The 25,672-nt window shown below is 47.3% G+C and overlaps 1 protein-coding gene across 16 annotated transcripts in view; it reads left to right on the top strand.

The window, feature by feature from the left end:
* NCOR2 (nuclear receptor corepressor 2) overlaps window positions 1-25,672 on the top strand; it is a 256,466-nt gene that overhangs the window by 38,492 nt on the left and 192,302 nt on the right. The window contains exon 1 of one of the 16 annotated variants that reach the window (XM_087754351.1): window positions 5,695-5,780. The exons of the other annotated variants lie outside the window; for them this stretch is intronic. The gene's annotated coding sequence lies outside the window, so the exon portion shown is untranslated. Of the gene's footprint in view, window positions 1-5,694; window positions 5,781-25,672 lie in introns of those variants that run through there. 16 annotated transcript variants of the gene reach the window in all.

The raw sequence follows: 25,672 nt of genomic DNA, 5'->3' as shown, positions 1-25,672 counted from the left end.
TGAAGTTCTTGCTTTAAAAGGACCTTGATCGTCAGCCTAGCTGGGGTGGCATTGGAGAGGGCTCGTATGCCACTTTTTGGTCCCTTTGTGTTGTGGAGCGCTGCTTGCTCTGGGGGCTGCCTGTGAAATTCATTGCAACTCTTGTGACGTAGAAAAATCCAGCTGCAAGCCTAGATCTGTAAGTTGTGTGTGAATAACAGAAGCTGGCCAGGAAACATTGCTGCGTGGCTTTAGAGCTCTACATAGCAAACAAAGAAACAGAAATAACAAACATTGGGTTTACTTAGGAGTAATGTGAATTTGCTTTTTATTGTAAGCCAGAGGAGAACAGTAACTTTCACCTAGTGTGACCTCTTATAAACCACAGCATCTCCTTCATTTGCTGCCTATAGTGCACACTGGTGGATGTCTGCTCCTCAAGCTGTCTACTGTGTTCATCATGTTGATATCTGAAGTATCTTCATACCTTACTGACTGTTCTCCCGCTCCTTTCCTCCCCCACACACGTGCTGGTTCCTCAAGGCATTTTGGCACCAAGAAGGCAGAAGTAGCATTTAAAACACAAAGGATTCCAGATGTGAGCATGCCTCGGACACTGCTGGTGGAGGAGAAGTGCATAATCCACACAGGTGTTTACATTATGGTGCGACCACATGGTATGTGTGCATAAATACATCCCAGATAAAGTTGCTTGCTTTTGTAGCTTAGTTTCCTCTCTTCTTTTTAAACTGTAACTTGAAATCCACACCCTGGGGAGCATGCAACTGTATACCTGTTAGCTGCATTCCCTGCTGTGGTGTCAACTTGACGGTTGGAGCTTCACATTCTTAAATGTCAGCGATTAGGTGTTAGAAGTTCCCCTCTTCCTGCTGGAGGAGGTTGGAAGAGGCCCCTGAGAACTGTTTGCCGTAGGAAATGAGAATTGCCAAGGTCCTCTATTTCTGCGGAGTCTATGTGATCCCTTCACCTTGTGAAAGGATGAAATAATCCTGGCATTGCCACTTCAGCCCCATCCCTGGCCAGGTAGCAAGGCCTGGTCCTTCTTCTGATGCAACGATTAGCCTCTGCCGTCGTTCTCTATGAAGACGGGCCAGAAGAGATGGCTTTGCTGTGAGACTGAGTCCCCTTCTCTGTTGGTGGGAACTCTAGCATTTACCTTTCCCCCAATGCTGTGCAAATCATTTTGTGAATTTTATTCACAAAGGCAAATGCTCGTACTGCGCTTGGGGGAGGCTGCGTGCTAATGAAACCGAAAATTAGATTTTCTTTTCCTTGGCGTAAGGTTTAATTTTGAGCATCTTAAACACAAGATCATGGTGGGGTTGTGAGCTAGGTGAAGTTTCGTTTTTACGAGAGCTAGCTGGAAAACTCATCACTTCTGCTGATGCTGGCTCTCCTTGAAGGCTTTGTAGTGACTGTGGTTGTTACTGCTGTTGACTACGTGTTGGCTTCGTGGCAGAATTGTTAATATTTGTGGCAGTGATTTCAGTCCTTTTGTTTACCAGGTCACCTCAAAGTAAAAGACACTACCTGCGGATCTGTATCTTTTCCATTAACACAGCAGATCCCAAAGCACGCAAGCGGAGAACGGTCTGCCCATAAGGCTCCTCCTCTAAACTTCTGATGCTTCGGACAAGCCCTGTGTGTTGGTTGGAGCAAATTACATTGAACTCCTAAGCTCTTAAATTATTTCGGGGTCTGGAATTAATTTGGAGTGTGAAAAATGGATGCCACAACGCTGTCTCCAAGACACTGCACGAGGCGATGACGTTCGTTCCAGGGCGTGCAAGCAGCTCGCCTGCACGATGGGGAGCAGCACCTCTGCGCTAGCAGGGCTGATGCCCAGGGGATGGACACCCTGGGGCGAGCCTGGTTTTGCGCTGCTGTCCAGCTTTTTGTTCTCATTTTTTGATGGATGCTCAGAATACTCAGAGCAGCTTGATTGAAAGAAGAAAAGTTGAACTGAAGAAGGAATTAAAAAAAAAATAACCGAGGATTACCTAATTTCAAGCCAGTGTCTATACCATTTCACACTCTCTTACTCCTGTCAATCATGCCTCTTTTTATATATATATGTGTGTGTGTGTGTATATATATATTTGAATTTTCAGAGACAGACCTTGCTGTCTAAGCCTGAGGTATCTTCCTACCTACTGCAGGCTATTTCAGGGATCTGCTTGAGGTGCCGTTTCCTCTTTTTTTCCATTTTTCAGCCATGGTGTTGCTTCCCTTCTGATTGGGCAGGGAATTGAGGCTTCTGCCCGAGTCCTCCGAGGAGACTCCTGAAGTTGACTGAGCTGCTGTATCCGAGCAGCTGGCGTGGGCAGGCAGAGCTGGCCGACGGGGAGGGATGCGGCTGTCCCAGGTGGTAGGAAGGAGGATGCGTGCGCTGGTCAGATCCTCTGTTTCTGGGTTTGATTTGGTGTGAAAGGTTCAGCTTCAGGCTGCTGAGCTCCCCGGCCACAGAAGGTGTTACAAGAGCAGTTGCTTGCGTGAGACCTTATTTGATTTCTGTCCTGACCTGACATGTCATGCGCTGGAGATGATGGTTTTATAAGGATGCTCTTGGGTGATGAGCGAAGTGCTCTGATGTATATCCCCAAACCCCACGGAGTATTACTTTTGGGTATTTCTCAGGTCAAAAAGAAGAATCTGGCAACTGTAGGAGGCTGCCGCTTTGACTGGCGTGCACAAGCACAAACAATGATAAATCTGCTTTTTTGTTTGGGGTTTTTTATCCTTTTTTCATCCTTGAGCTTGTCTGGACTTCTCTGCATGCAAGTAGAAAAACGAAGGCATAAAACCTAAGACATGGTAAATGCTTCTGTTGCAGGAGAGATGCAGAGTGGCAGGGGAGCGTGGGCTTGGGGCTGCAGCATTCCCAAATGCGTCCGCTAGTGCGTTTCCCACTGAGGTGGGGCCCAGAGCGCTTATCTGAAACAGTAGTACACGTAAATTGAATGAGCAGTCCAGTTAAATAAGTAATGAAGTTAGCAGGGTGCCTAATTAAATTAAATTCAAAATTATGTATGGATGATGCCTTTCTAATAATTGCTGTAGGTTTGTCATTGGGGTACTCCGCACTGCCCTCTTGGAGGAAGACTCCCCTTTCTCAGGTGAATACCTTGGTACCACGGAGGGATGCATTTTACACTTTGCTCCTTCCTGATGCTCTTGTGACCATTGCCATTTTGCAGTTCTCTGTTTTACTGAGATGTATAGAGGGAGCTTGGGTGATTTCAGTCTTTGCTTATATGTTGGTTTTTTTCTCCCTTCCTACAAAGCATTTCTGCTTTGCTCCTGCCCTCCTAGACCAGCCCTGGTGCTTTTTCCTCGGTCCCTGTGCCACACTGGTCTCGTAGGGACTGTCCCCTGTCCTTCCCGTCCCCCTGCGTGCCTGGGGAGTCGCTCCTGCCTTTGTAAAGCATTGGGACCCAATGGCACATGTGGTAGCTCTGGACACAATGACTTGATTTGGAAGTAATCTCTTAATTTCCATCTTTCCGGGCTTCTTTCAAACAGCAGCGCTTTGAAGGTCTGTGTCAGTTTGGGGATAAGCGTTAATCTGAGTCGGAGGAACAATTCTGAAGCGAGGGAAAGCTGCTGAAATTAAAGACACTTGAGAAGACACAGCCGTCATGGCCACCAAAGCAAATTCTCGCTCCAGAGAGCATGTTGAGGGCAGTCTCTTGCTGTCCTGGGCATAGTCAGGCACTTAGCGCATTTTGAAGATGGGTTGTCAAGGCAGAGCTGGCTCTGGCTGGCAATTACTGACCTTTGAGGTAATGTGTCCTTAATAGAAGGATGTGAGTACATCAGCGGAAGAATTATCATTGTCATAACCATCTTTTCACCTCTTTGGAGGAGGACAGGTCTATTAAAGGACCTGTGCTCCTGTGAAACTGGTCCTGCCCCTCCAGGAGATGAACGCTGGCTTTTCTGAAGGCAAGAATAAATGTGGGGAAGAGAGGGACCAGGGCTCTGTTGCTGGTTTGTTAATTCCCCCCCCCCCCGCCCTCTCTGCTGTTCATTTTTGCAGTATGGCTTATGTATTAAGTCCCAGACGGAGTCTTCAATGTAGTTTTCAAGCTTGTCTGATACTGGGGCAAGGCTCCTGGGGACCCGCAGCTGGTGGTGCATCTTGAGGGAGGAGGCTGTTCTGTGTGAATCAACACAAGCATTGCAGAGAGACGCCTGGGACAGCAGCTATGGTGATGAATTACGGAAGATCTTTGTCACATTTGGGGTAGAGTCTGATTTTTCCTTGTTGATGGTCTCCCTGGGAAAACCTTCCGGTGATGAAGAGGAGGCTCTTGCACCCAGTTCATTTTCTCCAGGAGCGGCAAATGCTTTGCAATCAGTTTCCCTGTACCACTTTATCAGAGAATCTGAAGGTCTGCAAACCTTTAATCAGCCCTTGATTTGCCTGGGCACCTTTATGCCTACTGCCCTTGTGACTGAGCGGCAAGCTCGGTGAGCCTTGCCACCCCCCATCTCCTGGAGTGGAGATGTGGAAGTAGAAGGATCTTGGCCAGAGCCCTTATGAAGCCAGAGGAATTTAGAAGCCCACAAGGTCTTACTGACTGATATAACTAAGCGACTCGCATGGGTGCAGTGACCTGAGCAGGGCTCTGAACATTTCATGCACAGTTGCTTTAAAGGGATGCTGATCATTTTCAGCATGACCTGCTAATTATTAGAGCAGATGAAAGCCTTTTTTTTTTTTCTTTTTAAATCCTTCTCCCGCTGCATGTCCTCCTCTTCTCCCTCCTCCTTCCCCAAGTCCTTATCTAAGCTAATCAACATGACACAAAACCCGAAAAAGCAGAATTCTTACAGCAGCTATTAACTAGAAAGGAGACAGTAGGCGTCTGGAGCCCCTCAGGAGGGACTCGCCTGGTATAACCCATTGCTTTTAACAGCCAAAGTGAGAGCTGCAGAGTCGGAACAGAAAAGGTTTAAGCTCCTTTCTTTTGAGGTCCTAATACGCAGTGACCTGTATCCTATGATGTAGATTTTTAAGAAGACCTAAGTGTGGAATTTCAGTAGTGATGAGGGACTTCCCGGGTATCTGATAAATCCCTGATTAAAAATAAATGGATATCAATATCTATGTATCTTCTGCTGGTAAGTTTTCAAAAGTTCAAGACATATGGCTAGGTCCTTCAAGGAGAGTCTTTCCATCCCAAATGACCATTTAATGTTGATTAATGTTGATAGCATCCCTTAGCAGTAGAAAACACAACTAGGGGAGGGTAATGTTAATTTGGTGCAGAAGTAGTTTCTGTGATTGCATCACGCTGGACGCATGGGTTTGTTTTCTCCCATATTTCAAGATTTTTCTTATCTAGAGCCATGGGAGGGATTTTCCAGCATCCTCTGCTCTGTTTTAGATGAATACTTAAAAGTTGTGCTTGTGGTGATAACGCAGCAGGCTGAGACAGAGGACAGACTTGGCTTACGAATTTCAGCTGCGGTGGTATATTGGAAGGAAGCTGAGCAAATGGACACGATGTTTAAATAGTGTGTCCTGAATTGCTTTCATTTGGTTCTTATTTTGTAAGCCATTGGCTGGGTTTTCTGTCCTTTCAGAAATCAGCAGCTTCTTATGAAATATGGAGCTGTTTAAAAACAGACAGCAGCTGCTCCATCCTTGCGTCAGCAAGGACTCGGCAGAAGGAAGGGGAATGGTAGACGGTTGTTTAGCTGCGATATTCTTCCCTTCATTGCTGTTGTCATATTGTGTTAACAGAAGGTCTGATCAAATATACACCAGGAAAGTAAGACTTAATGTTTCTTTGTTCTCTTGGAATGGTGCTGGGAGGGGAGGGGGGGAATGTTTGAATAAGACTTTTATTTATGTGGTTCAGATATCTTGGCATTGCCTGTGTCGGTAGATATGTTGTTCTGCTCTTATTTCTTAGGCTGTTCGCTGTATTTTTAGCTGGGAAAAGTCTTTACTTGGTTGTTTGCACGAAACCTCTGCTATGTGATACACAAACCTCTGGGGGGGTAAATATTTAGTGGGGAGAGTATGCTCTGTTCACACTGACTTCCTAACTTGTTTTGAACTCTTTTTTTTTAAAATCTCAGCCAGATTATCTAAAAAATAAAATGAAAAATGAGGAACATTGTTGCACAGGAACTGGAAAGAACCCAAATAGTTTGCTTACTGTTAAAATTGCGACATGACTGGAAACATTTGGTAAAGAAAAATTAATTGCTTGGTGTATTTGTGGTTTCGTGTTGAATCTCAATTTCTAGAGGAGGTTGAAAAACCCATGGATGTTTCCTCAGATTACTAGATAGCATTATACCTTGTGTGCATGATGAAAGACCTTCAGCAAATTGTGCCAGATATCCATGGCTTGCTATAAAAAGCCGCTCCTGTCTGGAACATGACTGCTTTCTCCTTTTTAGTAGGATGGTTTGAGCAGAGATAAACATGCAGTGAAATTTAGCCTGGTCCAGTCTTACTTCACTGAAGGAAGTCTGAATCTAGGTACTGTCTAGAAGCACCCTACCTGTCCATGACTTAGTGATAGGGCCAGGGTTTCTGAGCAGTTTCTTATGCCTTCATCCTTCTGGTAATGATCTGCCAGCATGGACTTCCTTCCAATGGAGAGTCACCTGAAGAAGGGTGCTCCTGTGGTTGTTAGCACCCAGGTAGACCTTTTAATGAGCTTTGAAGCCATGGACAGGGCTGGCTTGTAAGGGAGGAGAGGGTCAAGCAGTCATTCAGCAGAGGAAGGGCTCGAATGTGATTAAAGATCTGCTCTGCCCCATCTTGCATCACTCTTGAATAATGACCCTGTGCCTGTGGAGTTGCAAAGCCAGAGCTCGAGAGAATCAGATGGGAGAAATACCAGGGCTGCTCGGAGTCCCCTTTGAGGTGTCCAGGGATGTGAGGAGCTGATCTGGTGCCATCCTGGGAACTAGAGCCATGGCTCAAGAGCAGAGAACTTGTCAAGGTGAAGGCACCTGCAGACACACCAGTGTGGCCACTTCTCTTTCATGCTGTACGTGGCAGGACCCTGGTTGCTGGTACCTGCTGCCCTTTGAGAGGCACCACGATGGCCAGTTGCAAAGCCACTTCTGTGCAAAGTTGGAGCTCCTTTTGAGGGGCTGTACAGGGTCTCTCATGGAGGGGCTGGGTGGGCAGTAGGGGGATGAACGCTGTGGCAGATTGCTGAGGAACGTGGTGGTTCCCATGCCCGGAGGCTTGGGGAGCGTCTGAGAGCTGCTGGGTGAAACCGTGGGCTGGAGACATCTGGTGAGGGGTCGGATCAGAGGATCGTAGCTCTCCTTTGACCCACAGCCCCTGCATCTGTGTCCTCGTTTGATTAAGCAGAAGATGTTTGTGTATGCAAAAGTATAACTTGTGATGACATAGGGCTTAAGGTTGTGAAATCTTTGAGGCTCCTCTGGGTATTCCTGTGGGAAGGGAAGAGTTATTCCTCAGATAACTTCCATGGGGAAATAGTTAATCTCATTAAACACCAGAGGTTGTTTTCTAAAGCAAAGGCAGGGGCTGTGGGGGGAGCGTGGTTAACCATGTAGACTGGAGACAGGCTAAAACTCATAAAGGAAAAATGTATGTAGGAGTTTATAGCTGTGTATGAGTGTATTAAAGCTTTAATTTGAGATCACTGACTGAGATCAAAATGAGCTGCCGTGATGCTACACTGCTTCCAGGGAGCTGAAAGCAACTTTTTGAGATGGATGTTGGCCCCACAACTGCAGGCACTTGATGTCTGAGAACATGTACAGTGGCTTAAAATCTGCTTCTGGTTGCCCTGGAAAACGATAAAGCGTTGGGTTTTTTGGTGTAATTTGAAATAATGAAAAACTTATTTAAAAAGTAATGCTCATCCAATCCTGTAGCTTTCCGAAAGTCCCTCATCCAGTTTTCAATGTGTGTGTTTGCTCTTGGGCTGTTGGGAGTTAAATTTCCCTCTTGACTTGACTGTGGAAACGGTCTTCATTTATCATTTCCCAGTTTAGCTCCTGTATTAAAATTATAACAAGGCTGGGGTTTATTTTTGTCTTGTGTACATTTATCTCCTGTGTATCCTTGTGTCTATTATTAGAGTCCTGCTCCATTGCTAAATGGATTGGCCGAGCTCTTGAGGACAAAATATTGAGGCATATGACTAGTCTGCAATACCCCTCAGCCGCTCTGCTTTTGCAGTATTCATAGCGACTGGGTTTTACCCAGCGTTTGTCATAGCTTGCTTATTTTAAATGCTGAGGATGCGGTGGGCAGAGCCAGCAGATAGGAGATGTTAAATGGCATATCAGTTTGTAAGTGGAAGGAGGGGGGCGGTGGATGTGGAGGGGAAGTTCCAGCTGAAAATAAACAGAAAGCAGTGGTGTGTGTTTGGGAAGCATCTGAACTGCATGTCTAGGGTACAGCCCTCTTCTTGTTTGGCTTTTTTTGTTTGTTTATGTTTTTTCATGATGGGATATTTCTGTTTCAGACTGCAAATAAGGGAATGTGGAATCCTCTGAAGGATGACCGGTGTGGTGGTTGCTTGGCTATGGACTTATCCTTTCCTGAATTAAAAAATAAATTGGAAACTTTTTTTTATGCGTTTCAGCCTTGTTTCAAAATCCCTGTGACTACCACTTCTCCCGGTTGGTGGCTGGACACTTGTCCTCAAATCCGTACCTAGGTTTTTGGCTTGCACAAGAGTGATTTGTGCTTCATCTGGTCTCGGTCGTCTCCTGTTTCCACACCCAGCCTGAGCTAGCTATTTTTTTTGGTCTTTCTGGGATTTGCTACATTTTTGTAACTTAGCTATTGAACATCTTAACTGTGTTCTTCCTTTGCTTGCAGGGTCTGCTTGTCCATGTGGCCTCTTATTTTTTTTTTTTTTTCTGCAACTGTCCCAAGTCTTAGGATGATACTTAGGGTCTTGCACACTTAGTGGTGTGACTTTCAGAGGACTAGTTTTTGGTACTTTCAAAAATTTTTTTTTAAATAGCCTAGGCAGTGCCTTTGGCAAGGACAGTCCAGAACTCACTGAAACAATTAGAGAAGATTCTTACTGGTATAGCATGGCTTTGGATCAGATTCTTGATTTTGTTTTTCTTTCCTTCTAATTTGTTTCTCTAAAAGGCGTGATACTTCCCCCGCTCCCCTCTGTTGGGTTGGGTTTTTTTGGTTTGGTTTTTTTTTTTTTTTCCTTTTAAGCTATATTCTTACTAGCATGGATTTTCTCCTTTCACGGCTACCTACCGTGTGCCAGTTTTGGGTGTGTGTAACCTTGGTTCTGCTTTGCTGATACTGGCTTGTTAAGTCCATGGGATACACGCTGCTGCTGGACTTCTTGATCCAGTTGGAGGGGTGCTGCCTGGGAATGCCAGATTTGCACAGATCCTTGAATGAGTCGTCGCCTTCTGCCTCCTCCCTTCTTTGTGTTCCTCATCCAGCATCCTTCGGTTCCTACGTACGTGCCACGTGCTTCCTTCTTTTGCTTGTGTTAGCAGCATTTTCTGACGTCGGAGCCTGTTCCTAAAGACGTGGCTTGGCCCATGCAAAGTTTTTTCTCTGCTGCAGGCTCCGCTAGTAGAGGCAGGTATGCCCAGTGTGTAATTTTACCTGGGGCTGGGTGTGTTTTTGAAGGCTCTGGCTTGTGGAGCAAGAGGGTGGTTTAGCCCTGGCCACGCAGCTGTGGGTGTAGGAGGCTGGGAGCTATGTGGTAGGATCAGCGCACAGGACTGACTTGCATGGGCGATTTGCTACTGTGGCCACAGAGCTACTTGGCAGGTGGGGGAGAGTTGATCAAACAAACCTGCTTCCACTAATTGTCAGGCTTTTGTGTTTGTTTTTGTGACTTTTTTTTAGTTTTATGAACTTTAAAGCATGCATGACTGAACAGTTTAATTAGCTGTGGGAACTGCTGGAGATAACTTACTGGGATTTTCTGCAAACCTCGCTTCCCTTTTCATGTTTTTGGCGCAGCAGAGTTGCTGTGAGCACGCAGGCAGGAGTGCCCGTCAACATAGCCCAGATACGATATTATCACCCGAACAGAGATGAAAGTGACTGTGCAGTTGACTGGTGTGTAGGCTGCCTGCTTGCTGGTGGGAACTGGTCCCTGGTCTGGTACCCCTCTCGGGGCAGGCTCCTCGTGGGGATGGGGCGTACCTTGGGCACAGCAGAGCAGAATCCAGCCACGCACTTGAGCTTGTGCTCGTTGGGGATGTCCACACACCCTGTGGACCTGCCTCTTTCAGCCAGGTCACCTTCTTGTGTGCCTCTGTTGCAGGGGAGACCTTGCGCATCCATTGCTTCATGAACTGCACTCTAATCTGTTAAGCTTTGGGTCTTCTCTTCTGCCTGCCACCCCAAAATGTTTCTGTGGCCGTGAAACTGCTTAAGGGAGGAATACCAGAAGTGTTGCTAAAGTTAAACGGGCTTTATGGAAATGTGGAGGTTTGTCATGGTCTGCCATGGCTGCCAGAGGCTGCTCTGGGTGATATTCCCAGAGACTGGGCTTGAAATCCTGCTCCCTGGGCAGTGAATGGAGGCTCCCCTTGACTTTGCAGAGGCTGGCATTCAGCCCGAGTTCTTCTCCCGGTCCTGTCAGGAAAGTCGTCATGTCTGGATCCCTTGCCATGGCTGACCGTGTGCCTTCCAGCGCGCGGGCACTACCTGAGGGGTGGCGGAGGAGCTGTCAGCAGCTGCAAGCGGCTCCTTCTCCAGAGAGAGCAGAAGTGAAGACCCACCTTGGAATAGCGGAGGCTAGAACAACAAGGTTCTGGCTTGTGGCTCCAGCTTTATTAGCAATGACCAAAATAGGCTTTCTAACATATTTTTCTTGTGCTCATGGTGATTTTCTGTGGTCAAATCTACCTTTTTTTCTTGTTTTGCCCCTGTGTATGAATGGGTTGTATTTGGAGCTGGCTTCCGTGCCACAGAGTCTGCTTCGTCCTGGCACCGAGCGCTGAATGCAGCCCTGGTCTTGCAGTCTGCCCAGAGGCTGTACATGATACATGTGCATGTATGAGGCTTTAATCAGTTTTGAATTGTTAAAGGTCAAGGATATTATTGCAGAAGGTTAATTTAAGAAAAAAAAAGAGAAAAGGCATCCCGTAAGAGGTGCTGCTGGTTATTTTCTTTAAATCCTTAGATTTGGGGTTTGAGAGGAAAAATCATTAAATGATGTCTTAAAGCTGAATAAAGAAGTCAGTATTGAATGTTTTAATGTCTTACAGATGCTGTGGGGTTGCAGGATTTTATTTTAAATTTAACAATGGGAGTTGGAGCTGCTCCAGTGCTGTAAAGAATAGTCTCTTTAATTAAGGGTTTAAGCTGGAAGAGCATGTGTAGTGTGATGCCATTTTAAAGTTTCAGCGGGGCTTTGTAGTTGTAACTTGTTATTCCCCATCTTGGATCACACATCTGCGTGTCTGGGGTCATGGTGGGGATGTTCCTTGCCCAGAGAAGGGAGGTTGGTCTCTGTAAGGGTAGCAAGGTTTCTCTAAAGGTTTTAGCTCTGACTTTATCATTTTCTGTTTCCTGTGGCTCCTGATGCCCGCTTTGAAGATGCGCAGCATCTTTGCGGGCGTGTGCACGTGGTGCATTACACCCAGGAGAAAATATCATCTTTGTTTTTCCCAAACAGGTGTGTTTTTTTCCTTTTCAGGTTGGGGATAGGGTATTTTGTAGCTGTGATTTTTTTGTCATCTTGGTAATAGCAAGTTGTGAAGGAGGTTGTGGGGCGCAGGACAGGAGACGGGGATCAAATGCGGTCTGCTCAGGAAGGTATCCCCGCGACCCACTGAGGTTTCACGGGAGTAGCAGAGCATGAATGCAGCCATGTGCCTGCAGCATTCAGCAGGGCAGGGCTGGAACCCATCCCTGCACAAGTCCCTTCGTTTCAGTTCTCTGTGGTTTGTTCGCCTGTTACTTACTGGGGTGGAACCCAGAAAATTGGCCATTAAAAATAAAAAAGAAATTATTCTCCCCTAGAAAACACAGGTGTTCCAGGCATGTGTCCCTGAGTTCTCATCTGACAAAACAGCATTAAGACATTTAAGGTGATGTCTTTTACCCCAGCCTGTTCTTAGGTTGCAGGACTCAGGTGGATGCTCGGTGCCAGTTGTGGTTTTTCCTCTGTGCGTGGCTCTGCCTGGCTTTGCGGTAGTGTAATGTGCATTTAATTATTGGAGGCAACAATGGCTACTTTTGGCCATCTTGGATGCTTTGCTATAGGAACCAGCATCTGCCAGGGTTTGCTGCATCCTGGTTTGTGCTAAGATGATTGCTTGACTCTTTCGGAGAGTTGCTGTGAGAATTAGGCTCTTTGGCATTAGGAAGGGCAGCCTTGTAGCAAAGGCTGAGCAGCTGCGAGCCTGCCAGGTACCAAGGAACCTTTATGATTTGCATTTAGTGTCGCCTATAGTATGTTTATCCCCATAAAATAATTAATTGAACTAGTGCTCCAAGCAACGTTATCACCTTTGCACATTAAAAAAAATCATAATCATGCTCTCTGACTTAATGAGATTTAGAAAGAAATGTTCCTTTTTTGTTTGCCTTCTGGTTTTCGCGTGTTAAAGACTCCCATGGGTCATGCATTCAAGCCTTTTCTTGAGATCGCAGGGGCAGCAGGCCGCCTGCGTGCAGAGGGGCTGGCCGTGGAGAGTCACCAGCCACTAGTGCAGAGCAGGAGCCTTTGGGTTTCCCAGAGCCACTGCCAGACTTGGAGCCGGTTCGTGAACACTATTTTGAGCTTTGAGAAGGGAGCTAACTGTATTTTTGTGGTGGCCTTGGCTCTGCTATTTTTTAATTTTCTCTTTAATTTCTATTGTTTTCCTTGCTTGTTTGCTAACTTGCAAAATTCAGCAAATTGCAGAGGATCTCCCAGCCCTCGGGGTGAGTTTTACTCAGAGCTGCAGTGAGCCAGCACATGGCAGTGGCACTCGCTGAGCTCCTGCTCGGAGGTGTAAATGAGGCTGGCGTGATGGACCTGCTGGCCTTCAGGTGGTCAGGGTCTGTGCCAGGGTGTGGAGATGGTGGAGTCATCCTGGGCAGCTTTGTGTGTGTATTAAGGGTAAATACGAACTTCACGTGATCTTGGGAGCTGCTGCGTGTTTGTGTTAGCTGCTCATTTTGGTAGGATTTGGTTGAAACTCAATCACGAGGCTCCTTAACTTCAGCAGTCTTTGCTACACCATTGACGTGAGTGATGTCTTGAGTGTCTTCTCCTCTGTTTGAGTTTTGCTGCTGGTCCTCAGTCTCGCTGGGGTGTGTTAGTGCTTTTAACTCATTCAGCTGCAGAAAAAGCCCAAACTGTGTATGGGCAGATTGCCCTACACTGCCACAGGGGCACAGGGCACCTTGAGTGCAGTTGGTTCTCCAGGACATCCCCGCAATGCTATCCCAAAAGGATGGATGGGTCCTCCCAGGACTTGCTGAGAGAGGATTTCTAAAGCGTCTTGCTTCCTCGCAGCTCTGCAAATCACGCATGGAGCCCCACAAGCTTCATCATTGCTTGCACGGGAGGGCAATGACAAAATTGCACGCAGAAGTGTTATTTTGCTGTCTGTTTTCCCTCGAGCTAGGCTAGCGGAGAGGAGAACCTCACGTGCAGCTTGCTGGAGTGAATGCAGCGGAGCAAACTTACCTGCTGAGTAACAGAGCGAAATAAAACCGAAAAAACCCAAACATCGCGCTGAGTCTGTGGCAGTCGCTGCAGATGCTGCGCCGGTGAGAAGCCAACGAACCCATTAAATGGGAAACAGTCCCCACGCGCTGTCGCCGGGAAGAGGAGCATCCCCTGCACCGCTGCCCTGGACTGCGCATCTGGGCGACGCCGGGCAGCGGCGCAGGAAGGAAACGGTTAAACGAGGGGAGGTTGTCGAGTTGGGTTAGCCATCAGATAGCTAATATTTTAGAGGTTTTTCAGAGCTAAGCTATAAAAAGGCCGTAGCAGTATTTCAACTCGCCCATTGTCTGCTGGAAGCCAGCCAGCGTTGCCATGCCGACGAGGAATTATTACTTGCTGCCAGAGCTGGAGGAAAAGCTCATACTTTTGGCTTCAAAACAGGAGGGGTGGACTTATGTAATCCACTGTGTTTATAGGCTGAGACTGGCAGGAGCATTGAGAAATAATTACAGGCTTTCCATTTCATTTCCAGCTTGGTTTTTAAGGCTGTGTGGCCTCTCTTTATTTATTTATTTTGAAGTTGAGAGGGTGGCTGCTAAAGATGCAGGAGGTAGCGGAGGTGATGCGGGGATGCTGCTAGGTAAGTACCCCCCCTTCCCTCCCCGGGCTGGCTGGGCTGCTTTTGTTTTGGTGGCGTTTTGTCTGGAGAGCTAAACTAGGCCACAGCAGAAAGAAGTTGCTTTGAAAAACTGGGACTTGGCCCGGCGACACAGAAAGAGCGTTTAGCACTGGAGGCTGAGAATACACTTTTGCGGTTGCCCGGAGGTGGCCAGCCGTTTGCCGACGGAGGTAAAGCGCGAGGTTTTGCGAGCCCCTGCTCCTTTCCGGGGTTGATTTTATCCCTCCAGCCCTTGTTGGCTTGGAGCATGTATTTTTTTGGGGGAGGGAAGCAACAAGGAAAAAGGGGAGAAAAAGTTTTTTTGCTGAACATCTCAGTCTCACGCATTGCTCTGTCGGTTGGAGAGGGATTTGTTGGTGTGATCAAAGCAGTTTTGCTGATGTTTCGTGCTTTTGAGAGGTGAATTGCAAAGTTTAGCCTGTAATTAATGTGGGTTTGTTCGTCCCGGGAACAGTCAGCAGATGATGCTGTAATTTGGGTTTGCCTGAAAAGCAGTGCGTGGTGTGTTTTGACTTTGGTCAGGCCAGTGGGAGTTTGCAGCTGCTGTTTTTGTGCTGGCTGTCGCATAAAAGGAGTTATTGCTGGTAAACTCTGCTCTCAAAACTTTGAGGTTGGGTGGTTTCGCTGGTTCTAAGGGTCGTGGTCCTGTAGTCCTGGGGAGGATGCTTCTGGTGTGGTGGGAATCCCTTGTCAGGGAGAGATCGCGGGATCGTGCTTTTGCTGCTGCTGGAAAGCCACGGCTGAGGAGTGGGATGCTGCGGGTGGGACGGCAGGGCTGGATCGGGGCAGCGTCGGTGCTGCCTGAGCTGGGGTGAGCTGTGCCTCGCTTCGTTCTGCTCACTTCTCCTGCAGTAAATGAGCATAATGTTACAGCTGTGACTTCTTTTTAAATCTCTCTGACATTGGGTTTAAAGCTCCTAAGAGTGGACGAAGCCCTTTTTGGAGGGGATGTGAAGAATGCATTGATATGCTGCAAACTTGCTGTAGAGGTTACAAATGCATATAGAAGCTGCAGTGCGCTGTGATTTTTTTTTTTTTTTAATGTTTTACTTCATTGCAGTGTCCTACTAGGGAGTTACATTCTCAGTCCCTGCCAATCTGACTTTTTGCCATTGTGGTATGGTGTGTACAGATTAAATATCCCTACTGCTGTGCCAGTCTGCTCTAGCGAGTGGAGTCCGGTGTTGTCTGGCATGCTTAACTTCAGAGCTACTGCACTTTTTAGGGACAGTTATGGTCCCATATGAACGTTTGGGCCCGAACTTGAAATATAGGGGCGCCTCAGTGGAACTGATGTACACGAGGGGTTTTCAAGCGAACACTGCAGATATAAACTGCTTTTTCCACAGTTGCCCACAGTTGCTGCGTGTGTTCAGCAGTTACAGGCAAAACCTTGGGAGAGTGGTGGCATGCTTCAAGTTGGGAGATGTCCCTTGAAACAGCAGGCTTGAGTGGCGTTATCCGAGACGCACGGGTGCGTTATACAAAATAATTCAATAATTTAATGATCCATAATACTGCTGTAACTCCTACCACAGATGTTGTTGGACTCAATGCGAGTTAGATTTGTTACTGCAAGGCTTTTTTTCCCTTCCTCTGGGATTCGTGCCAAGATGAACTGTATGTTCTGTTCTTAAGAGCTATGAGTAACGTATGTGTGAATCTATAACATAAGTAATACGAGTATATAAAATGTGTGAGTATGCAGGATTCGTGTATCCTGCGTCTACAGAGCACTGCAGACATGCTATATGTGTGTTCAGAAATAGGGTGCGATGCATGTCTGGGCAAAATTAATGACATGCCTTGCAGTTATTGCTCACCGCAGAGCCCTGTCTGATGGCCTGATCCCAGAGAGCTGAACCGAAATCTCAGTCGCTAGCTACGGTTTGCCTGTTTAATTGCCCTTTTGGAAGAGTTACAAATTAGAGAGAGTTGGGAGTCTCTCCCTGCGCTTACAGGGGAAGTCAGCCTTAACGAAGACGAGGGGAGATGCTTGCACTGTAGCCTAATGTTTCCTGAATAGTCAGTGGAGCACGGGGGTGTCTGGGGGTGTTGGGGGGCTCTGCCTTGGAGCAGGGGGTACATGGGGTGCTGGGGGTCCCGCTCTGCACCACCCCATGTAGGTGCTGCTCCAGGAGCTGCTGTACAAGTGATGCACTCCAAGGCAGGCCTGCTGCTTCTAATGGGATTTTTTTTAGATGAATAAAATGGGCTTTCTCTCATAAATTATTTTTTTATGTGAAAAATGAGAAGGTGGCAAGTAGCCAATTCCCCCGCCTCCCTCTTCCCAGCTCCGATGAGGTCATTGCCTCTTAAAGTTTATACCACGCGCTGTGAGACATGGCTGGAGAAGCAAGAAGGCAACAAATGTCTCTCTCGGGGTGGGTGGGAGTGATGACCGCCAGTCCCTGAAATATTAGCGAGCTGTAAGTGATGCCTGAGCAGGACTTGAGTGGGGAGGGGTCCTGGTACAGCTGTCTGGGAAGACTTTGTGGGATGCAGATCCGGGTGGGAGGAGAGTGCCCTGGTCCTTGTCTGGTCCCAGTGATGCTCCAGGGCGGTGAGTGCGAGGCAGGACCTGGGATGCGTCGGATGCGGGTCCAGAGGGTGGTTGCGCTGCTGAGCGGGCTGCTGGGTGGAAGGAGCGTGCATGCGAAGGGCTGGGCATGTGCTTAGGTGAAATGCGACTGGCAGCAGTTCTGGCACTCCTCAGCTTGCTCTTGCATCCATTTACTTTTCCTTGGGAATTTCCTCAGTGCTGTTTTTCCAACGGGGTTGCGAAAGTTCATGACCCAATGAAGGATCTCTCCAAGATCTTTGTGTCCCTGGCCGAGTGGCTGCCTGGAGAAGCTGGTTTTTTTTTTTTTACCCTTGAATGCCATGCCGAGCTGCTTGCAAACTCCTGAGCTATTGTTTTCTCCTTGTCTGTGCCCCCGCTGTCCGAATTTTGCTTTCCTCCATGGTGGAAGTGATACGGAAACAGGAGTGCCCGGACCATGGCGTCGTCCTTGGGGCTCTCCTAGAAGTGGCAGCCCAGGAGGATGGATTTTGAGGGCTGTGCGGATCTGCCCTCCTCCTCGCAGCCTGTGCCTCGGGGATGGTGGCCTGGACTGTGTGTGGTTTTAAGGTGGGGCATTGACCTGAAACAACTATTTAATAGGTGTCATAATAAATTAATAACTGAAATTTTGTAAGGGTGTACTTACTGCCTCGTGCCTTTGCCATGACTCTGATTTTGGCGAGTTTGCTGTGCCTCGCAGGGGTGGTCAGGAAGATGATGCTTTATGCATCTCTAGCTTTTATTTTACTGTCTCACTGCCCCATCGTTGCTCTGGGGAGGTGCAGTGGGCCGAGTTGGTTCGCGTGATCCCATCCCCAGAGTTGGCCCAAAGGGGTGTAAATCGTCAGTGAATTTGTGCTGTAGTCCAGAAATCAAATATTTGCTGTGTCAGAAAAAGAAGAGTTGTGGGGTGGCAGAAGGTGTGCAGATAGTGGAGAAAGTAAGACAGATGGATACTCACTCTTCTTTTTTTTTTTTTTTTTTTTAAATACCTTTGTAAAGGCCTTGGCAGCAAGCACTGCACTGGGTAGAAGTGCGGGTTTGCTTTTGCAGGTTTATTTCCCCGGTGTACTTGTGCTCTAGGGTGCTGTACGGAGCCATCCCCACCTGTCAGCAGTGGGTTTCAGAGGTGGGCAGCTGCTTTCCACCGTGGGTTATACAAAGCGAACGTAGGAGGAAGCTGTGAAAAGGTTAAGAAGCGGGAAGAGGACGGGAGGAGGCAGTTGAGATGTCATCTGCGACCTTGGAGGTTTCTGAGCAGAGGACAAACACCAAGACTGGCAGATCAGCCAGCATCTGCAGTGCTTTGCAAGGACAGTAAAGATCTGGGAGATGCTTCCATTTGCTGATGCAGGGAGCTAACATCCTTTTTTAAAATGAAAGCTAGCAGGTAGCTGTTCTATATATAAATGAGTACCCGAGGGCCCTAGGTGCATGGTGTCAGCAGCCTACGGCTTCCCAGTGCTGGCTTTGGTCTTGTGCAGGTGGAGATACAGCTCTGATCTTTCCTGGCACCAAGGGTGAAAACGAAGAAGTGCAGTTGGAAGTTAGTAAGGGAGGGGGCTTAGGGGGGTCCAACGTGCTGCTGTGCTTTTAGGCGGAAACTTAAAAATTAAAATTGCTGTTCCATCGCAGCTTTTCCGTTCTGTGGAAGTCATTTAGGCATCCTGTTAATTGCAGCTGCTGTTGTGCTGCTGCACCTCAACGGTGTCTTCCGTTCGCTTCTTTGTCTTTGTGCTTCTCCTTAGCAGCCTCGTTGATTTTTTTCTTTTTTCTTTTTTTTTTTTCTCCTGTCGACATGATACAATCGCTCCTTGTTAGCCTATCTTGCTCTTTCCTCTTTCAAGGAAGGGAAGGAGCAAGGGAACCAGATCTGATAATTCCAGTGAGTAGAACTGTTCCCCTGAGCCCTTTATAAAGAAATAAAAAGGCTCTCCTTCTCTCTGCTTCTCTTTGAGTACAAGCACTTTACCCTCTTGGATTCCCTGCAGGCTCCTCATACTGCTAAAATTGAAACATCAAGATGTCTGAGGCAGCAGGAATTACCATCACTGTTTTGACACCTGGAGGTACAATTTCTATTAGCTTTTATATAAAAACAACACCAGTTTTGCCAACAGAGTTCTTGTTAAATAATGCATGAAGACCCCGCTCCTGACAGTAGGTATTTTTCTTTCACTTTTCTGGACTCTTGGATAATGGTTTAATTTTTGTGACCATTGGGAAAAAAGATACACACACTTGCACGTGGAAATATGTATGCAGACACACATGTGCTTAACTCCTGGGCAGAGAGTCAGTTATCCCGTTTGCTAATTAACATGGAGAGATGGGGGAAAGCAGTTTAAGGTTGGTCTGTTGAGAAGGCTTGGATCGTTGTTTTCTTTTTTCGGAAGCAGTAGAAGGCAGTCTTCCTCAGACCTTTGATGGTAAATAAGACGGCTTATATGTGATATAAGAGAGACCGTGGGAGGGTCTGCGCGCCCGTGAACGGCGATGAGCGTGGGGTCATTGGAAACAAAAAATGGGTAACTTGAGTTTTTGCCTAGATGCTGCTTGGCGTCAGGCATATGCTCTGTGCTCACTTTTGGGGGAAATGAAGTGAAACAGAAGGGCACAGCGTGTGGATGTGACTGCTAATAGTGAGAATCAAAGTACAGTTTTGACATTTCTAACCTAATAAGTGGTGCTGTGTGTGAGAGCCTGCTTATTTTCCTTTTCACCATGAGATGCTTTGACAGAGGAGTAAAGTCCCATTTTGACATTTCTGTCATTTTAACTAAAGAGAGAGATTACAGTAAATTGGATTAAGTGAAAATCTTCTTCAGATGTTTGTGGTTTGGGCTGCTTTATGGATAGATGTCATTTGAACGTCATTCTGCGTTTTTTAAGCATCTGCTTGATGGTTGCTTTAATGCTGTTGCTGCAAATAGTCCACTCGGAGGAGGGGAGGCTGAGCAAGAAGCAGCTACCCGTGACAGATCTAACGCTGGTGTGTGGCATGGGGACAGCAAAACGCTGTCCTTCTCGTGTTCCCATCCGCATAGCGCCAGATTCTGTAATGGCTGCTTGGTTCTCATTTGAGTTCCTGTTATTAAACTTTGTTATCTTCTGCTGGGAGTCATTTAAATAGGCTTTTCTAAGTATTTTTCCCGTCCTGGAGAGAGATGGTTCAGCGCACACATTCCTTATTGTGCGCTTGGCAAATCTTGGGTTGCCCATTCCCTGCGACCAGCGAGGACATTCTTGGTTTCGCTCGTGCAAAGTCTCAGTCTTGGCCGCCTTGTTGCAGGGTCCTTCGCTCCCAGTGAGTTTGTGTGTGTGTGTGTGACTTTTCCAGGACCCAAAATAATCTCGTAAGCATGTGCTGGCTCACTAATGTAGCAATGGCATGTGAAAATACTTTGCCCATGTACTGATATTTCCAAAAGATAGTGTTGAAAGTCCTTGTATTAAATTAACAGCGCGAGTCGTCTTAAATATATATGTCCTTTATGGCTTCCTCTATTTAAGCTATTTAGAAGCTGCTGGTGCCATTTGGAAAGCTGCATAATCTCTTGTGGGTGATGATGTAATCAGCACTGTAATCAAATCTGCCAATGATGTCATTGATAGAGTAGTGCACTGTTGCCTGGTGCAGTGATTCGTGGGATGAGATTGAAGTCTTTGTGCAAATGGTGATGGGAAACTGGGAAGTCCGCATCCTTAAATTGTGTTATTTGCACATACAAGTTTTAATTTCCAGCACAGTTTTGGAAAACACTTCTGATCCAGCCTCAAAACCACTAGACTTGGGGCTAGGTGCGTAGAGGCTTATGGATTTCAGTTGCGGTCTCTGAAAGCTTATTTGCAAGTTTAATGTTGGTTTAAAGGTTTGTACCTACACGGGAGGTGTAGGGTGGTTTTCTGCCAGCTTAGCTCCTGGTGCTGCCTCTGCTCTGTGCCAAGTGAGGCCCATGGGGGTGTGTATCTGGGGCTGGGAGCAAGAATATAAAAATTGCCCTTAATCCTCTGAAGGGGTTGGATGTCTTGGACTGTGTCTGTATCGATTTTTACAGTCCTGGGGCAGGACGGCACTGCCCAGATGCGAATTACAGGTACAGAGAGGTACTGTCAGAAGTGGAGCACATCAAATCCCGGCTTCTCGGGGTGAGTCAGCTGGTGATGCTTTGCATCTTCCCTCTGAACCAAGCCCCACTGGCTCGATTTGCAGCGTCTCAGCACTGCCCGGGTTTTCCCATGCTGCCGTTGACACCAGGATTGCGGCGTTTTGTTATCTGCATCTGTGCTCCCCATCAGTGATTCATGTCACCCTTGCAGTTAAATGAAAAGATTTTGCCTTTTGCCATGCGAGCATTTTGTGCCTTGCTAGTGACTCAAAGTGCAATTCTTAAAAGGTTTTCTATATTATTTTCTGTGATATGATTATTAGTGGAAGATCGTGCTACCAAGGGAAGATAAATTTGCAATCCTGGTCAGTGGCTGATCTTATCCTAGCTGAGTAGCTCTCGTTGCATAAGGGACAGTGACATGAAATAACTTTTTTTTAAACCAGCGGACAGGATGCCTTTCCTTTCTCCCCTTCACACACGTGGGTGTGATGCAGACTTTTTAAATGGTTTAAAGTTTAGTGGTTTTACTTTGAAGTCTGAATATCTCCTGATAACTAACCTTTAGGTTGGTGTGTCAAAGAGAACAGCGGTGCCGCAGGAGGGGCGTTATTTTAATGCATCAGTCTGCATGTTAAACAGACTTCCCTGCATCTCTTGCAGCCTGGCTTGCTTTTTGGGAGTGCTCAGAAGTATTTGCAAAGGTTACCTGGCATGAATGACAAGGAGGAGCAAGTGGAAGAGCTTGATTGCAACCCATCCCGGGGAGGTTTATGAGAGAGGCTGGGGTGGGAGCTTCGAGGAGCAGCTCTGGCACTGGGGAAGGGCTCTGCTCCGTCCCTCGGCATCACGCTCCCACCATGGGATGCCAGCAGAGAGGGTAGGTGGGTGAGCAGGAGGGGAAGAGCTGCTGCTTGTGAGCAGTGAAGAATTAGAAACATCTGCTCCAGCTATGTGCCTCTGTGCTTATTGCTTTTTAACTTCTCTCGGTAAAGCAAATGAGGAACTGGTGGTGCGTTCCTTGGCCAGGGACCTTGTCTTGTTGGAGCTGAAGAGGTATCTCCCTTTCTGCTCAGTTGGCCCTTTCTCTTCCCATCCCTCCCAGACAAGTAGCAGCCCCAGGTTGAGCTCAGGTGAGACATCTGGTCTCCTTGCTGGGGAGGATGGTGGGAGTGCACTTGATTGCCTCCCCCCCCCCGCCCCCCATCCCCTGAGAAATGTTACATTAAATATCTTAAGGTTAAGAGCTCCATCTAAAGATGCGAGGCTCATTCTGTCACCTCACCTGTCTGCTTTCAGAAGTCCCCCCCCCTTGGAGGAGAGAGCACAGGCTGCTTGTGCGTACAACCAAAGAGCAAGGGTGGGAATTGCTGCTCCCAAGCGTCGTCTCCTCTTTGGGTCAGTGGAGCAAACTCTTGGATTCCCATCATGGGTCAGACCTGGGGTGTGCAATTCCTTAAGTCCCGACCACTCCGAGCTGGGTGCGACTGGCGCTGGATACAGCCTCGGGCTGCTCAGGAGCTTCCTCCAAGCAGAGCAAGCATCCAAGCAGATGGAAGCCCTCTCTCCTCTCCAAACGCTTACCTGCGGTGGGATGTTCACAGCCCCTGGAAGTCGCTGCTAACGCTCAGGTTTTGCAGCCTGAGGAGCGAGTGAGGCTCACCAGCCGCGCTCGCGGCAGCCGAGAAGCGTTGTGCTGTAGGCAGCGGTCTGGAAGAGACGCTTCCTTCGTTTACCGAAGCTGATATCCTGGTGGCTGGCAGCGGGGAAGGAAGAGGTGGTTTTTCTCTCCGGTGTGGGTGAATCAGTGCTGTCTGTGATGGATTCTCACTGCGACAGGCTCTAAATGGGAACTCTCGGGGGAAATTAGCCTGCAGCTTTTGACTTTATTAAATATTCTCCAGTGCCATCCCAAAGGACCACTTTTTAGTGCTCTGCAATGTTTCATCTGTATTTTTAACATCACCTGTGTGAAGTGTGACCATGTATGGCCTGTATTTACATTAAAATCTATGTACAGGTAGTTAAGAAGTGATAGATAGCACGTTCTGTTCTTTGGGTCTGTAACATGATGATGTCTTACAGGTAGATATGAGAACCTCAGCTGGAGATATTGCCGATTATTATAAAGTCTGATAGCTCACTTAGAGCTATGGCTTATAATGATTGATTTAGCCATTTATTAAAACACCTGTTTAATGATTGATTAAGCCTTTATAAACTATTTGTAACTTTTAAAATGTGACCTGGTATATTGTAGCTCCATTAGCATCTAGCTAATAAAATACACCGAGAGTCTGTAATGCCTATTAGGTTGACAGAAATTGTATTTTAGGCCTTACATGTGTTGAAGTTTTAAGTACCTTGTTACAGATCGTTCTAGGTGCATTGTAAGGCACAGAAGTACAATCTGCTCCCTTAAAGCGAGCCGCGGGGCTGATCTGGTGGTGGTGTATTTATCTTGCGCGTCTCCTGTCTGCTGGGATGGACCCTGTTTGCTTTGGCATTACTGGTCTGCGTAACCTGTCATCACCTGGTACCGGCATCGAGTACCTTCCACTAGATCAGGTTGCTCAAAGCCCCATCCAACCTGGCTTTACCTTTATTTAACCAAGTACCAACATCTAAAGGTAAATTCTGCATACAAAATGGTAGGGGACTTTTTTTTTTTTTTAGATCTGCCTTCTTTGTCTGTGTATAGAAGCATTTTTTCCATTAACTGCTCAACTTTCCATTTGCTTGAGCTGCACAGCGCTGGCTGCTGGGATGAGCTGTGTAACGGGATATCTGAATCGCAGCAGGAAACCTGCTCCAGTTTAAGCAGACCTGATTTAAAAGAAAATTCAGTCAAACCAGTACTAACTCCTGCATGGAGAAATTAAAGCTGCTTTATGTCTGATGGATGCCACTTTTGCTCAGGTCAGAAACTACTGCTGAAGGCGCTCAAGTGAACAGCGAGTAAAACCTCTCAAGCGCAGACTGAGTGCCGTACGTCCCTGATGCTCAGCCTTTCTCACTGGGCCATAGGCAGCAGGTGAAGTTTGGCAAGGAAGGGCTGTTGGTTTAATCTGTTATCTTTTAATCTGTCCCCACTCCTGCCTAGGAAGGGACTTTCTGCCGTACATGGTTAAATGATCTGCCTTGATGAATGGTGGGTGTTCAAAGAGGTAATGGTGTGCTTTTCCTTGGGAGTCTGAGCTTGTAAGACTTGGTAATGTTGTGGCAAGGCTGATGTTGTAAAGGAGCATGTGGGGATTCGCGGAATGTGGGAATGGTCTTGCCCTGTTGGTGCCTGATGTAAAAAGAAAACTGGGAAGCCTGTTTCGGGCTCAGGCTGGGGGAGCTGGGAGGTGGTTTTGGGGAAGGCTGCAATTTATATTTCTCTTTCCATGTTGTCAAACAATTCAGCATTCATTTGCTTACCTCTAGCATCTGAGTGCAATATTTATTTGTGTGTTTCTGGAGATTTCCTACTAATTGGTAACCAGCCATGCAGTAGGAGAGGCAGGAGAAGGGGTTGGCTGCCGTTGTTTGGTTCCCAGCCAGTTGTTTTGCAGCTGTTTTCACTGCTGAGACCACAGGGATTTAAACTGGGGGGGTTTCCTGGAGCTCCCCCCTGTTCTGGGTGGGAGGTGGTGGGAGGCAAAGGTAGCCTGCTGCCCTGCCTGCTGCCCTGCCTGCTGCCCTGCCTGCTGCCCTGCCTGCTGCCCTGCCTGCTGCCCTGCCTGCTGCCCTGCCTGCTGCCCTGCCTGCTGCCCTGCCTGCTGCCCTGCCTGCTGCCCTGCCGGCAGTCCCCTCCAAGGGGATGTGTGTGGGTTCTGTGTTCGAGTGCCAGGTGCTTCTCTGGGACACTGAGATACGGTGAAGCAAGTGGAGGTTTATTTACCCTTTCTGACTGCTTAAACATTTTTTTTCTTGATTTTTCTTTGTCTGGAAAGTTTATAACTTTAACGTAGGGCTCAGAAATAAACCGTGGTGGACACTGATGAATTGCGAGGGGGGAAGCAGCAAATTCCCCTTTGGGTGAGAGTTTACCATTCAAGCCTTGACCTTGTTAAAACATGTTAACTCAATAAAAGCCTGAGTATTTAAAGGCAAGTGACTTCTTCCTGCCTTGAGGGGCATAATTAAGCCATTCCACACCCCTTGAACCAGAGTTGTGGGAGGAGGACTGAGGAGCTCCCTATCCTGCCTCCCTAAGTCAGTCAGCAGCGAGTGGGGTCATCTCCGTCCGGCAAGGCAGCACCCATGAGCTGCTGGGAGGCTCTGGAAGTACTGGGAGAGTCTGGCAGTGATTGCGTAGGAAAGCCACTATTTCCCAACTGCTGGGAGGATGACATTGCTCCTTTTGCAGGGCAGGCAGTTCTTGCATCGGTTGAAATTGTGGTCAAGTGTTTTGTATTAAAGCAGACTGGATTTCCTGGGTAAAGCATGCAACAGAGCTTTGTGGGGGAGGTGGGGGCAGTTTTGTTCATTCGTAAAAATTAACTTAAAAATAGGAGAGTTATCCCTTTTCTCAGGGTTTCCTTGTTTAAACATTCCTTATAAGTTTGTAAAGTACATTGTACTTTTGTATTAATGTCCACAGAATGGATATTAATACAAATGGACACATTAATGTGTCCAAAAGCACCTTCACCCCTTAGTCTACTACAGGATTTTCAAGGGATATACAGAAACTTGCTGTGCTTCCAGTTTGAAG

This window comes from Nipponia nippon, unplaced genomic scaffold (assembly GCF_047370975.1).
Source record: "Nipponia nippon isolate SJK-2023a ecotype South Korea unplaced genomic scaffold, ASM4737097v1 scaffold_18, whole genome shotgun sequence".
Lineage (NCBI taxonomy): Eukaryota > Metazoa > Chordata > Aves > Pelecaniformes > Threskiornithidae > Nipponia > Nipponia nippon.
The sequence above is the reverse complement of the archived record's forward strand: the minus strand, read 5'-3'. Positions and strand labels throughout refer to the sequence as shown.